We start from the raw sequence: 14066 nt of genomic DNA on the forward strand, positions 1-14066 counted from the left end.
ATAATTCAATGTAATTGCTATGCAAATAGTTGTAATTACAGTGTAAGTGGTTGCCACCATGCAACAGATTCAAGTTTTTGTTTTTGTTTGGAATGTTCTGGATTTTAAAGGATTATTTATTGAAACTGTTGACATACAATATTACATTAGTTTCAGATGTACTACATAATTGTTTGATATTACATATATTATGAAATGATCACCATGATAAGTATGGTAACCATCTGTCCCTAAATTATTATAACATTATTGAATAAAATCCTTATGCTATATATTACATCCTTGTGACTGACTGACTTTATAATTGGAGGAATGTACCTTTTAATCCCCTTCACCTGTTTTTCCCATCCCCTCTTCTGCAAACGCCTATTTGTTCTCTGTATTTATGTGTCTGTGTTCATTTTGTTTTGTTTGTTTGGTTTGGTTTTTAGATTCCTCGTGTATATGAGATCAGTAGTATTTATCTTTGTCTGTTTCACTCATTTTGCTTAGAATAATTTCCTATAGATCCATTCATGTTGTCAAAAAGGGCACGATTTTATTTTGGCTTTTTATGGCTGAGTGATTTTCTATTGTGTGTCAATCTTTACTCATCCATATGTCAATGGATATGTAGGTTGCTTTCACATCTTGGCTGTCATAAGTAATGCTGCTGTGAACATAGTGGTGCATATATATTTTGGAATTAGTGTTTTTGTTTTCTTCTGTTAAATACCCAAAAGTGAAATTTCTGGATCATACATCAGTTTTATTTTTAATTTTTTGAGGAAACTCCATAATATTTATCACAGTGGCTGCACAAATTCACAGTCCCACCAGCAATGTATGAGGGTTCCCTTTTCTCCACAACAAAACTTGATATTTGTTATTTTTTGATAGTAGCCATTCTAACAGATGTGAGGTGGCTTGTGGTTTTGAAATGTACTTCCCTGATAACTAGTGATGTTGAGCATTTTTTCATGTGTCTGTTGGGCATTTGTATGTCTTCTTAAGAAAAATGTCTCTTTGGGTCATCTGGCTATTTTTCAATCAGGTTGTTTGTTTTTATTTTGATGCTAAGTCGTAAAAGTTCTTTGCATATTTTGTATACTAACTCCTTATCAGAAGTGTAGTTTTCTGTGCAAAACATCTTAGTTTGCTGTAGTCCCATTTGTTTACTTTTGCCTTTGTTTCCTTTGCCTGAGGTGGCATATCCAAAAAAATATTCCTAAGACTAGTGTCAAAGTGTGTACTGCCTATGTTTTTTTCTAGGAGTTTTATGGTCTCAGATATTACATTTAAGTCTTTAATCCATTTTGAGTTGTATATGGTTTGAGAAAGTAGTTCTGTTTGATTCATTTACATGGAGCTGTTCAGGTTTCCTAGCACCATTTATTAAAGAAGATTTCTTTCCCCCATTGTATATTTTTGCTTCCTTTGTTGGAGATTAATTGACCATCAAGGTATGAATTAATTTCTAGGCTGTCAATCCTTTCCATTAGCTATGTATCTATTTTTGTGCTAGCACCATACTGTTTTGATTACTGTAGCTTTGTAGTATAGTTTGAAACCAGAGTGCTTTCTTAAGATGAGATAATTTTTTTCTCTTAACTATTGAATAAGGTTTGAAATACATCTTTCTAAGAAATGGATAGAATATCTCTGTCCCTTGGTGTTTCTGAAAACTTACACCCTGCCACTTCAAAATATACTTGCACATATATATTTTTTAGGAAGCAAAAGAAATAGTTGAATTTTCCAGCTAATCAAGACATCAATTTATACCTCTATTTTCTTTGCATAAAGAATCTTTAGGCCAATAAACTGTTAAAAAAATTTTTGTAACTCAATGACAAAAATGTCTTTTGGACATTCTAAATAGTCATGACTCCAGCTTAACTTGTTACTGATACAATATTTTAATAATTTCATTAATAATAGATAACATTTTGAATCCTTAGAAGATATTTTACATATAGTTTATTTAAGTTTTCTAACAGCTCTATTATCTTAATTTTTTTCTTTTTCTTTTTTTTTTTTTGGTCTTTTTGCCTTTTCTAGGGCTGCTCCCACGTGGCATATGGAGATTCCCAGGCTAGGGGTCTAATCGGAGCCATAGCCACTGGCCTACACCAGAGCCACAGCAATGCGGGATCCAAGCCGTGTCTGCAACCTACACCACAGCTCACAGCAATGATGGATCCTTAACCCACTGAGCGAGGCCAGGGATCAAACCCCCAACCTCATGGTTTCTAGTCGGATTCGTTAACCACTGCGCCACGACGGGAACTCCAATCTTGATTTTTTAATATTAGTGAGCTGATGTTTAGTTCAGTAATTCTTCTGAGATCAGAGTGAAAAAGAGTCGAGAACATGATATTTGCATTTTACTGATTCCATGACCTCTTCTCTAAAAGGTGGTTAGCATAGTTTTTACTCTGAATTACAAGAAGGATATACTTAGACTTAAGTTTTATTTGGGGAAATTCTCTCTCAATGCTCAGTTAAGATCTTAATGGTTCTAAAATGATCTAATGTTTACTTAGCAGGGCCTGGGATTTAAACATATATTAATATCTTATATCTTGACAGACATTGAAGTATATAAATAACTTGAAGGTACTAACTAGATTTCTTCAGGTTTATCATAGCAATATTCTTTGTATTTATTTTATTTCTGTAACTATTATGTCCTTATTGTAGTCTGACAGTAAGAAATTAACCAATAATATGGATCAGAATCCCATAATATGAGTGTATAATTCATAACCTATGCCCTGACCTCTGCAGAAATGAAGAACCAACCTATTAAACTCAGAGATTCTACAGAGTGAGGAAAATATCTCAGTGTTTAAATAAAGCATTTCCTTGTCTCTTTACCCTAGTTTTACCATCTGTGATGGATATGGTTAAACAATATATTGTTAAGTTTCGACTCTAAAAACTCCAGGTAAATTGATTCATACAGTATTTATTCTTCTGTGACTTGCTTCTTTCACTCAAATTTATGTTTTTGCTCTTTATGTGATTGGTAAAGCTGTAGTCCATTTATTTTCTGCTGTGTGCACTGCTGTATATAGTATGTTGTAGAGAATAAAACTACAGTTTTATTCATACTATTGTTAAGGGGGATTTCAGTTGTTCATAACTTTTTGATATTGAAAAAAATGCAGCTATCAACATGTCTCCTGATACATACATGTATAAGAATTCCTCTAAAGTATATCATTGGAAGTAAAATGACTAGTTATAGGGTTTATGCATGTTTAACTTTACTGAGTAATCCCAAAATATTTTTCTGATTGTACCTGTTAATACTCTCATCAATAAGTGAGAGTATTACTAACCTTGGCCTACACATGGTTTTGATTTTTAAATTGGCTAATAAAGAATTCCCATCATGTCTCAGTGGACACGAACCTGACTAGTAATCCTGAGAATGCAGGTTTGATCCCTAACCTCTCTCAGTGTTAAGGATCCAGTGTTGCCATGAGCTGTGGTGTAGTTCACAGAGGCGCCTCGGATCTGGTGTTGTTGCGGCTGTGGTGTAGGCCAGCAGCTTTAGCTCCAATTGGACCCCTAGCCTGGAAACCTCCATATACTGCAGGTGTGGCCCTGAAAAAAAATACAGACCAAAAATAAATAAATAAATAAACAAATTGGCCAAGTTATGTGTGTATTGGAATCTTTTTTTTTTTTTTTGTCTTTTGTTGTTGTTGTTGTTATTGTTGTTGTTGTTGTTGTTGCTATTTCTTGGGCTGCTCCCGCGGCATATGGAGGTTCCCAGGCTTGGGGATGAGTTGGAGCTGTAGCCACCGGCCTACGCCAGAGCCACAGCAACGCGGGATCCGAGCCGCGTCTGCAACCTACACCACAGCTCAGGGCAACGCCGATCGTTAACCCACTGAGCAATGGCAGGGACCGAACCCGCAACCTCATGGTTCCTAGTTGGATTCGTTAACCACTGTGCCACGACGGGAACTCCAGTATTGGAATCTTATATTCATTTTCTTTTCTTGGTTACTTATGACAATTAGCTATAAATATTTCCTCTTCCACGAAATGTCTGTTATGTTTTTTCCTACTTGGCTGCTTTTTTTTTTTCTTTTAGATTCATAGGAGTTTTTCTTATATAGTGAATACTAATCCTTTGTTATACGTGATGTAAATATCTTCTCCTATTTGTAGTTTGTCTCTACTTTTTTAGTTTCTTTTGATGAACAGAAGCTCTTAATTTTATGTTGAAAAATTTTAATTTTTCTTTACATTTTTGCTGTATTTTGCTTATTAAACTCTTCCCTGAGATTATAACAATATTATATTATCTTTAAACATTTTCCTCTCACATATATTTCTCTAATTCACCAGAAATTGATTTTTAGTAGGTTTTTTAGTGAGGTATAAAATAGAAATTTTAATTTATATTTTTCTATATGAATAATCTACAGTCCCATCAATATTTGTTAAATAGTCTACTCTTTCTCTACTGATTTTTTACCTGACAAAAATCAACTTATACACTCATGAGTTTATTTCTGGCATCCCTTTTTTGTTAAATTGTTTATTTCTTCCTTTGAAATTATCGTACTATCATAACTAGTATAGTTTTATATTAAGTCTTTATATGGTAGGGTATATTGCCATACCTCGTAGTTTATCTTAAGGGTATCTTGGATGTATTTTTTTTTTTTTTTAGGGCTGCACCTGTCACATATGGAAGTTCCCAGCTAGGGGTGGGATTGGAACCACAGGTGCTGGCCTATGCCACAGCCACAGCAACTTGGGATCCCTGACCCACTGAGTGAGGCCAGTGTTCGAACCTGCATCCTCATGGGTACTAGTCGGGTTCATTTCCACTGCACCACAACTGGAACTCCTATATCCTGGGTATTTTTGTGTTTTGAATTACCCTGTAAAATTTTAAATTAGTTTACTAGGTTCCCTGAAAAATCTTCTAGACCAATTTGGGGATAATTGACGTCTTTTGCCATTGGGTCTTTCTACGCAAGAATTACAAAATAGTTCTCTCTTTAAGTATTTAAAAATTCTTTCAAGATGTATTCCTGGGCATTATCCAATTTTTTGTTGCTCTTGTTAATGGTATCTTTTTTAAATTTAAAATTTCTAATTTTTTGTTGCTGTTGAAGTCTACAATTGTGCATTCATTTATTTTTTTAATCCAGCCACCTTGCTAAATTAGCTTATAAATACCAATACTTTACTTATAGGTTTTTTTGGTGTATTTTATGTGGACAGTAATATCATCTGTATATGGTGATGATTTTACTTCTCACACTGAATTAATTGAGATGACCAAATTTTCTCCTTAATCTGTTAATGTAGAGAATTTCATCAAGCGATTCCCTAATATTAAGCAACCATGGTGATGATGTCTCATGTTTTGTATAATTTTTTGGATTTGGTTATTAATATCTTACTTAGGAATGTTTATGTTCATGAATGAAATCGTGTATTTCTGTCTTATATAGTATGTTTTTCCGGTTTTGTTATCAATACTATTTTGGGGATGTTCCCTCTTTTTTCCTTTTCTAAAAGAATTTGCTTATGATGGAATACTTTTGCTTGCAGAGGTCAACAGCAGAGCATCTGAGCCTATTCCTGCAGTCGAATTAAAAGACACTGTAGGAGCTCCCTGGTGACCTAGCAGTTGGGGATCCAGTATTGTCACTGCTGGGGCTTGGGTCACTGCTGTGGCCTAGTTTGATCCCTGACCCGGGAATTTCTGCATGGCATGGGCACAGTCAAAAAGAAAGGAAAAAAAAAAAAGACTTTGTGCTGTTTAAAGAAAATTTAAATTTTTTTAACTTTAGAAGACTAGAGTTTGGGAAAATTATAGCAGTTGAGAAAGTTTATTTATTCATGGGTTAGATCTAGTCCTGTTTTTCTTTTTCTTGCTTCTGTTATCTAGACTTTTCTTTATGATGAAAAGAATTCACGTCTGTGCTATGGGGTAATTCATATTTATATGTAAGTCTAATGAAAGTTAGATACAGGAAAAAGAGGAGATACTAATTCAGCCTCTTCTAACTTGTCAGTAGTCTTGGAAAGTATCTAGCAATTTTAGGAAAAAGGTCTGCTTGTTAAAATCTGGGGATTTCCTTGCTGGAGAGGGTGAGTAGAGTTCGATGCTCTTTAGGAAAGTGGCTTTTGGGAAAATAACAATTGCACCTCAGGTCTTACGATCTTCAGCTGCTGGAAAAGGAAGGAAATCAACTTTAGCTTAGATAATCAAATACATTTTACTCCAAAAGCCAGGGAGCACAGAGTATAATTATCTTCTTCAGGAATAAATGTTCTTTATTTAGCTATTGCATGGTTGAAAACCACGGTTGTTAAATTGGGCCACCATACCAATTTATTCCAAGGGATTATTATGGCAACCAATTCCAGATACTTACCCCCTAAACCTTTATTCCAAACATTCAGCTCCTTTACAACTGCTAGCAGATTATGTTACTGCTTGTAGTAACTGCTCATTTATGTTCTTCAGTCTCATAACAAGGACTTCAAAACATTTTACTTAATACATCTCATTTCCACATAAAAAGATAAGCTTCAAGTGAGATGTCTTTTTAGTCTGAGTTAAATGGAGTAGAATAAAAATATGAACCATACAAGAGTGACCCAACTTGCATTTGCATTTCCAGTCTAACTGCTGAGGTGTGTCAAGACAAACTGAAAAAATACATCAATTAAGTATACTTACTCCTGACTTCCAACTTGCAGTTATGATCTAAGTTTCACAAGCAATGAGTAGGGTGTCAAAAACCAAAGATGTAAGAAGTTGAAGAATCACCAACCAAGTTACAGCATTGCAACATTTCTTTACATTTTTTTCTTCCCTTTTTCTCTGGATACATTAAAGCAGTTTGTAAAATTAAGGCATAATTTGCATACAGAAAATTTCATCCTTTGCATTGTGTGTTATATGGTTTTTATGAATGCATACAAGAATATAACTCCCATCCCAATTAAGATACAGCAGTTTTATTACTCAAAAAAAAAAAAAAAATCCCCTCAAATGTCTTTCTAGTCAGCTCTTCACCCCTCTCACTCCTAGACTCTGGCAGCCACTGATATCTTTTTGTCCTTGTAGTTTTGCTCTTTCCAGAATGCCTTATAAATAGAATCATGTGGTATGCTGCCTTTCTTTGTGTGGTTCCTTTCACCTAGCAATATGCATTTGAGATTTATCCAAGTTGTTATGTGAATTAATAGTTTGCTCCTTTTCACTGCTGAGTAGTATTCCATTACATTGATGTATCACAACTTGCTTACCCACTCACCAATATTTGAGTTGTTTCTACTTTTTGAATATTTCTTTTTACTTTCCATTTTTTAAGATCAAAACGTAAGCCATGATTTATATAAGAATAAAACCATCTAACAGGTTACTTCCCAGTCATGTAGTGGGTCTTTTTTAGCCTGAGGTGTTGAGCTGCCTCCACGTCTGAGCCCTACTCTCATTTGTCACATTTGATATGTTTCATCAAGATCTAGAAGCTATATATAATTGTTTAATTTTTCTCCTAAAGTTATTACTGTTTGCACAATTGAGGCTGTTTCTTAGTGACAAATTCAAAGTATGCATTGTACTTGGCAGAATGAACACTTCCTGGTTTCCTGTAAAACTGTGGCTTGTAAACCCTTTCTTTTTTCTTGATTTTTTAGGGCCACACCCACAGCATATGGAAGTTGCCAGGCGAGGGGTCAAATCGGAGCTACAGCTGCCAGCCTACACCACAGCCACAGCAACTCGGGATCCAAGCCCTGTCTGTGACCTATACCACAGCTCACGGCTACGCTGGATCCCCAACCCACTGAGCAAGGCCAGGGATTGAACCTGCATCCTCAGGTTTACTAGTCAGATTTGTTTCCTCTGAGTTACAATGGGAACTCCCCTTGTACACCTTTTTCTTCACCAACAGTGTTAATGTCATTTTCTGTTTTCCTTTCTAAATTTTTAAAATTAATGTCTAAATTTTAAAGTTATTTTTTCATTCTTCGCATAAGTCAAAACCTTTAGTTTTTTATTAGGTGTAAAACCAAAGAATTACTCATTACTTGTGATGTTCTTTTTTTCTTCTCTAGCAGATCAACAATATGTAAACTCAGTGTTAATTTTTCAACAGAGCTCTGGTGCAATTTAGTTGAATCGAGTAAAACTTTTTCAAAGTTAATCTCTGATAATTTTCTTTTGTTTATTACTCATTAAATTAATAATCCTACTTTGAATTCTCCATATTAGACAGTGATTCTTTGCCTTATTATTTTTAATCTACCTTAAATGTTTGGTTATTCTACACTCCCAGAAGTATTACCTGTTTTTTAAATATCCTTCTGGGAGTTCCCGTTGTGGCTCAGTGGTTAATGAATTCGACTAGGAACCATGAGGTTCCGAGTTCGATCCCAGGCCTTGCTCAGTGGGTTAAGGATCCAGTGTTGCTGTGAGCTGTGGTGTAGGTTGCAGACGCAGCTCAGATCCCACGTTGCTGTGGCTCTGGTGTAGGCTGGCAGCTAAAGCTCCGATTGGACCCCTGGCCTGGGAACCTCCATATGCTGCGGAAGCAGCCCAAGAAATAGCAAAAAGACAATAATAATAATAATAATAACAATAACAATAATAAATAAATAAATAAATAAATAAATATCCTTCTGGAGATACTTATTCATAAATGTACTCTGCAGTACACACTGTTTAACCTGCATTTTTCACTTAACATATTTTTGAGACTGTGCCATATTAGTACCTAAAGAATTTCTTGATTCTTTTTTTACAACTGCTTAAGGTTTAATTCTATGAATATATCATAATATATTAGAGTAGCTCTGTAGTTCCCTTGTGGCAGAGCAGGTTAAGTATCCAGCACTGTCACTGCAGCTTCTTGGGTCACTGCTGTGGCACGGGTTGGATTCCTGGCCTGGAACTTCTGTATGCTGCAGGTGTGGCCAAAAGAACAGAAAAACATTGGAGCAGTCCCTACTGACAGACATTTTAATTCTTTCTAATCTTCTAGTGTTACAAATAGTGCTACATTTAATAACCAGTACCTAGGTCATATTGCACATGAGTGAATTTCTGTAAAACAAAGTTTTAAATTGGAATTTTTAGGTCAGAAGACTTTTGCATTTTTTATTTGCTATATTAGCAAATTGCTTTCTACAAGGATTATGCCAGTTTATAGTCCTATCAACAATGTGTGACAGTACCTATTTCCTTGAATCTTTATAAAGTGTTAACAAACATTTTGATTTTTGCCAATCTGTTAATTGCATAATGGTATGGTATGTTAATCTCTGCAGAGATTAAATCACAGTGGAATTTTTTTTATTTTCACAAGAATAAGGTTGAGTATCTGCTTGAGCCATTTGTATTTCCTTTTCTGTGAAACCTCACATTTAAACATTAAAAATCTAAATATTGCTGTAAAAAAAGTTTGGTTATCCTAGCATCAAAATTTGAAATCCTTTCTATTAAATATTCTATAGCAGTGATTCTTAAAAGAGTAGTCCCCAGGACAGCAGCACCAATATCATCTGGAAATTTATTGGAAATACAGATTCTCAGGCTCTACCCCAGATCTACTGAACCAGAGCCCTGGGAGGCAGGGCCCAATAGTCTGTTTTCATAAATCCTCTAAGTCATTTTGGTGCATGATAAAGTTTGAGAACCACTGCTGTATATACCATAGAAGTTGGGATTGTGAATTACTTTTTAAATATTACAGTTCCACTGTGATTTGTCTGAAAGGCACATTGACTGCTCGAATTCTTTTCTTTTTCTTTCTTTCTTTTTTTTAGTATGGACAGATTGGATGATATTGATCATATGTTATTCTAGAACTCCCACTTGAGCTTATTCAAGAATCAAACATGAAGACAGTCTTTGTACTTTAAGAAACACCATAGTATTTTAGCTTCCTGATTGTTCCTTAATAAGAAGTAAATGATGCAGTTGGTTCAGTACATTTTCTGGTGCATTTGTGCTTGCTTCAGGTTATGGCTTTTAATTTTTCTCTACTTCCCCCCCCTACTCTTTCCTCTTTTTTGTTTCAGTTCCTACAACTTGAGAAGAAAATGTGCTTGAGGGTGGAAGACAAGTCTGTCCTGGGGATCAAGTTTGGAAAAGATAGAGGCTTTTGTTGTTCTTCTAGTGGAGAGAATAATTAGGACCTTTGTAGAATTTCTATTTTTATAATTCACAGTGATCTTATCCCATATCCCTAATCTTTCTGACCAGAAAAATATCAAGAATTGTTATTCTTTTTTCTTGACTAATGTGCTTTGTGGATGGTTTTTGTTGAGTGTCATGCACTGTAGGATTTGTGAATTAAAGTTTCCTAAGGATTACTGTGAAAGCCTTTCTAAGTTTAAGTGTCTAGTCCAGATCTCTTAACTGGTGTGGAAAATCAAAACAGCAAAAAGATTGTCCTCAAAATAGTGAGATACTGGTTGGTCATGCTGTTTTACTTTATTTGGTTTAAGCCAGCAATGGAGTCCTTTTTTTCTGATATTATTTTTTGAGGAGGTAAGGAAAAATCTTTTATTGTCATATGTTCCATTTTTATGAAAAGGGAAAAAGGCAAAGAAAGGGACGTTTAAAAGCATAGATCCTGAGGAAGGAAAAACAAAATATCATTTATTGAAAGTTGACAATAGTTTGAGGTCAGCTAGCTTTCTGCTTTGTGTATGCACTGCCATATCTAAATGGTTTTCCTGTATAAATTCCACTCTTAAATGTTAAGAATTGTTTTCTATAGATTAAAAAAAGTGAATCACATTGCTTTTTAAAACACTACCCCCCCCACAGAACTCTATCTTTCAGATCTCAGTAGAAATCAGTCACTGACTTTGTCAATTACTTTGTTCCCTTTTCACTCCCCAAGGATTTGAGAAAATGGCATTGAATCCCAAATGAAAGAGGATAAAGGAGTTCATAAAAGAACTAAGATTACTCAATGACTCCATTTCAGCAGTCATTGATCTGGTAAGTGGAAAGATTATAATTTTATTATGCACATATATACACACTGGTGGCATGGATGAAATTTTCTTCAGGGAAATGACATTATGGAGGAAACATACTCCAGATGAACTTCCCAGGTGCTATTATGTATTTCACCTTGCCCCTCCTTCTGGATCACAGCTGTCTGGTGTTACTTGAGTTGTGGACAAGGCTGATGTAATGTGAGCCATGAGTGTGGAAAGAAACCTGGACTTGGAAACATAACATGTGAGGTCGAGTTCCACCTTGGCCTCTTATCAGCTTTTCTGTCTGGGGCTGCTCAGACCTTTTTGACCTTGATGGCATTTCTCTAAAATGGGCGTGATACTACATGTCTTTCTTTCCTTGGGTTTCAGATGGAATCATGGATGTGAACAATCTTTGTAAACACAGTGCATGGTTCAGAAGGAAGCTATATTAGTATTATTATCACTATTAACAACTATAAGGCTTTTGAGAGACAGGGCATGAAAACAGTGATGAAGGGCAACCATGAAAAACACTATACCCTGAGGACAGAATTAGGATCCCACTGAGAGTGTCTGAAGAAACATGGAATGATTACATGTCTCATTTTTTCTTTCTCACTTTCTCTAAATGACATTCATGGCTCCTAGGAACCCAGGGCTCCTCATGGCACTTCCTGAATTAATCTCAAAACAATGAGAAAACTTTGAATCTCTTTTTGGGCTGCCGCATTAATTTCTCTTGCTCAAGACATTGCTATCTCTCTCCTAAAGACTGAATTATGCAGGGATGTTGAAACCTTCAACTCCCCCAGTGAAGGGATGGCAAAAGTGGCTGTATACTGAAAAATGCAAGGCATCTGGAAAGAGTGCCCAGAGGCTGTAATGTGCCCTGGTGACCAACTGGCTGCCTGTATCCTGTTCTCTCATTCTTTTATTCCCTCCAGACATCCATGGTTTCTTTTCCAGCCCTGAGTAGTAATGACTTCTTCATTTGGCATAGCCAGTGGAGAGGGAGAGCAAGGGAACTTCCCAGGCCATGGGGACCATGCCTTGTTTCTATTGGCCAGAAGAGATGATGGACAAGCAGCAGATGCAGCTGTCAGACCAGCCTCATCGCTCAGCCTCTGGAGATTATTGATACTCAGTAGAGGCCAGTCAGCTGTTCAGTGGAAGAGTCCCAGGGTCAGTATTGGTCCAAATCTGGGAATATTGGTGTTCTCAGAAAGCAATTGCTTCCTAGCCCTATGCATAGAATGCTAATATCTAGGTAGCATCACTGCAAAACTCCCCAAACCTGCACTCTCAGAAGAAGCAGCTGGATAAAATTCACTTATCTCTCAATTCCAGGGTCCCTGAGAGGTCCTAACATCCATTGGATGTTGCCCCTTTCTTGTCTCACTTCCTCCTTATCACCTTACTCTGTTTCCAGATTTAGTGACAGTGACATTCCTAAGACACACCTGGCAAGTGCTGCAGACCCCAGTTAGTGAAACACTATCTGTAGATTAGCGCTGATCCAGAACTAGGCTCCAGGATGCTTGTTCAAGCCCTTTTCATTTTGCGTAGTTTTCTTTCAGGAACTAAGGTTGGCCCATTAATTGCCAATTTGCACACAAACCCCTGATATGCCTGCATTGCTAGTCCTTAGTTTAAGCTCTGTGTTTGTAAAGGGCAAAGGGGATGGGGGTATACATTGTTTTTTCTATGAATCGGACCTCCTAGATTCAGTTCATGTGTAAGTGCACGAATACCCCTCTCTGTGGGCTCCTTAATGAACAGCTGAGTGGTCTCTGATGCATTTCAGTCAGTGATCGCTGTAGAGTGAAGGTGGAGCCTGGGACTGACTGAGGCAGCAGTTGTTGCCTTCCTTCACTCTCTCTCTGGCCAATAGAAAGAGTGGAGGACCTGCCCTTGGGCAGGATAGACTGACTGCTGACTGATAAATGGGATCTTTACCAGGCTTGTAAGAAAAACTCAGCAACGTTATGATAGGATGTATGACTATGACAGTAGACCTTTGGTCCAGTGCTCCTTTGATAGGTCAAATACTTTTAGGAGTCAGAAATACTGTCTGTTTACAGTTTGTCATTGATAATAAATTCCTTATTGTCGGATTGCATGGTTTAGGGCCGAGTATGTTATTTTGGGAAAAGTGACATAGCTCGTAGGGCTACATAAATATATCCTTAGTGTTGAAGAGTTGGATATGAAACAAATTATTACAAAGTAAACCTGACTGGCAAAAATAGTACAGAATTAGTTTATACTTCAATGGATTATAAATATAAAGCAAATGTTTTAAAAAATAGCATAGAAAGAAAACATTTAATTTTTTCTTTCTAGCAGTAACCTCTCTGGTATCCGTCTTGCCTGGAACAAACTCATATTCTGGGTATAAGTTTTTCCTGCCTATGGGACCTCAGCTAGCACCACTATTCAAATCCACAATACCCCTTTCCTGGGACAGCCCAAAGTCAATGACTTGTCAGTGGGTTGTATAGTACCTTAAGCCTTTGCAGAGTAAGGTCTTTTCATGAATGCATCACAGTACTCTCTGCTCTACCTCACCTCCTTCCCTTCCCTTCTCTTTCCTTAACAGCTATTGATCTAGCAAACACTGCTCAATAAACTTCCTGTATACAGATCTGCAGTGAGTGACCAAGGAAAGAGTTTTTAAAAGTTAAAATATAAAATTCCTGAAGTGGAAAGAATTAAAAGAAAGGCTGGTAGAATAATGTCAAGAAAATCTCCCAGAATTTAGAACAGCTAGATGAAATGTGAGAAAAAAAATAATGTTCTTCCAGAAGGAATTTTGAGTAAGGGAACAGAGAAAAAAAGAATAACAAAAAATAGAAAAAAATTACCAGACTTAAAGGACACAAATCATCAGATTGAAAACATTCCATTGAATATTCAGCTAGATGGATGGAACAAAGATTTACCTTTGAACACACCAATGTTCAATTTTAGAACATTGCAAATAAAGGGAAGCTCACAGAAGCTTTAGAGATAAAAAGACTTTATCAAGGCAGAATATGAATCAGACTAATATCATTTATTTTCCTCTGCTGTATTGGGTGAATGTAAAAAAT

General features: G+C 36.2%; 1 long non-coding RNA gene across 1 annotated transcript in view; it reads left to right on the plus strand.

Annotated features, from left to right (window-relative positions):
* LOC125115593 (uncharacterized) overlaps positions 1-14066 on the plus strand; it is a 111132-nt gene that overhangs the window by 8103 nt on the left and 88963 nt on the right. The window contains exon 2 of the long non-coding RNA XR_007132138.1: positions 10887-10987. This is a non-coding gene — a long non-coding RNA (uncharacterized LOC125115593). The remainder of the gene's footprint in view (positions 1-10886; positions 10988-14066) is intronic.

The sequence above is a fragment of the Phacochoerus africanus genome, chromosome 2, assembly GCF_016906955.1.
Source record: "Phacochoerus africanus isolate WHEZ1 chromosome 2, ROS_Pafr_v1, whole genome shotgun sequence".
Classification (NCBI taxonomy): domain Eukaryota; kingdom Metazoa; phylum Chordata; class Mammalia; order Artiodactyla; family Suidae; genus Phacochoerus; species Phacochoerus africanus.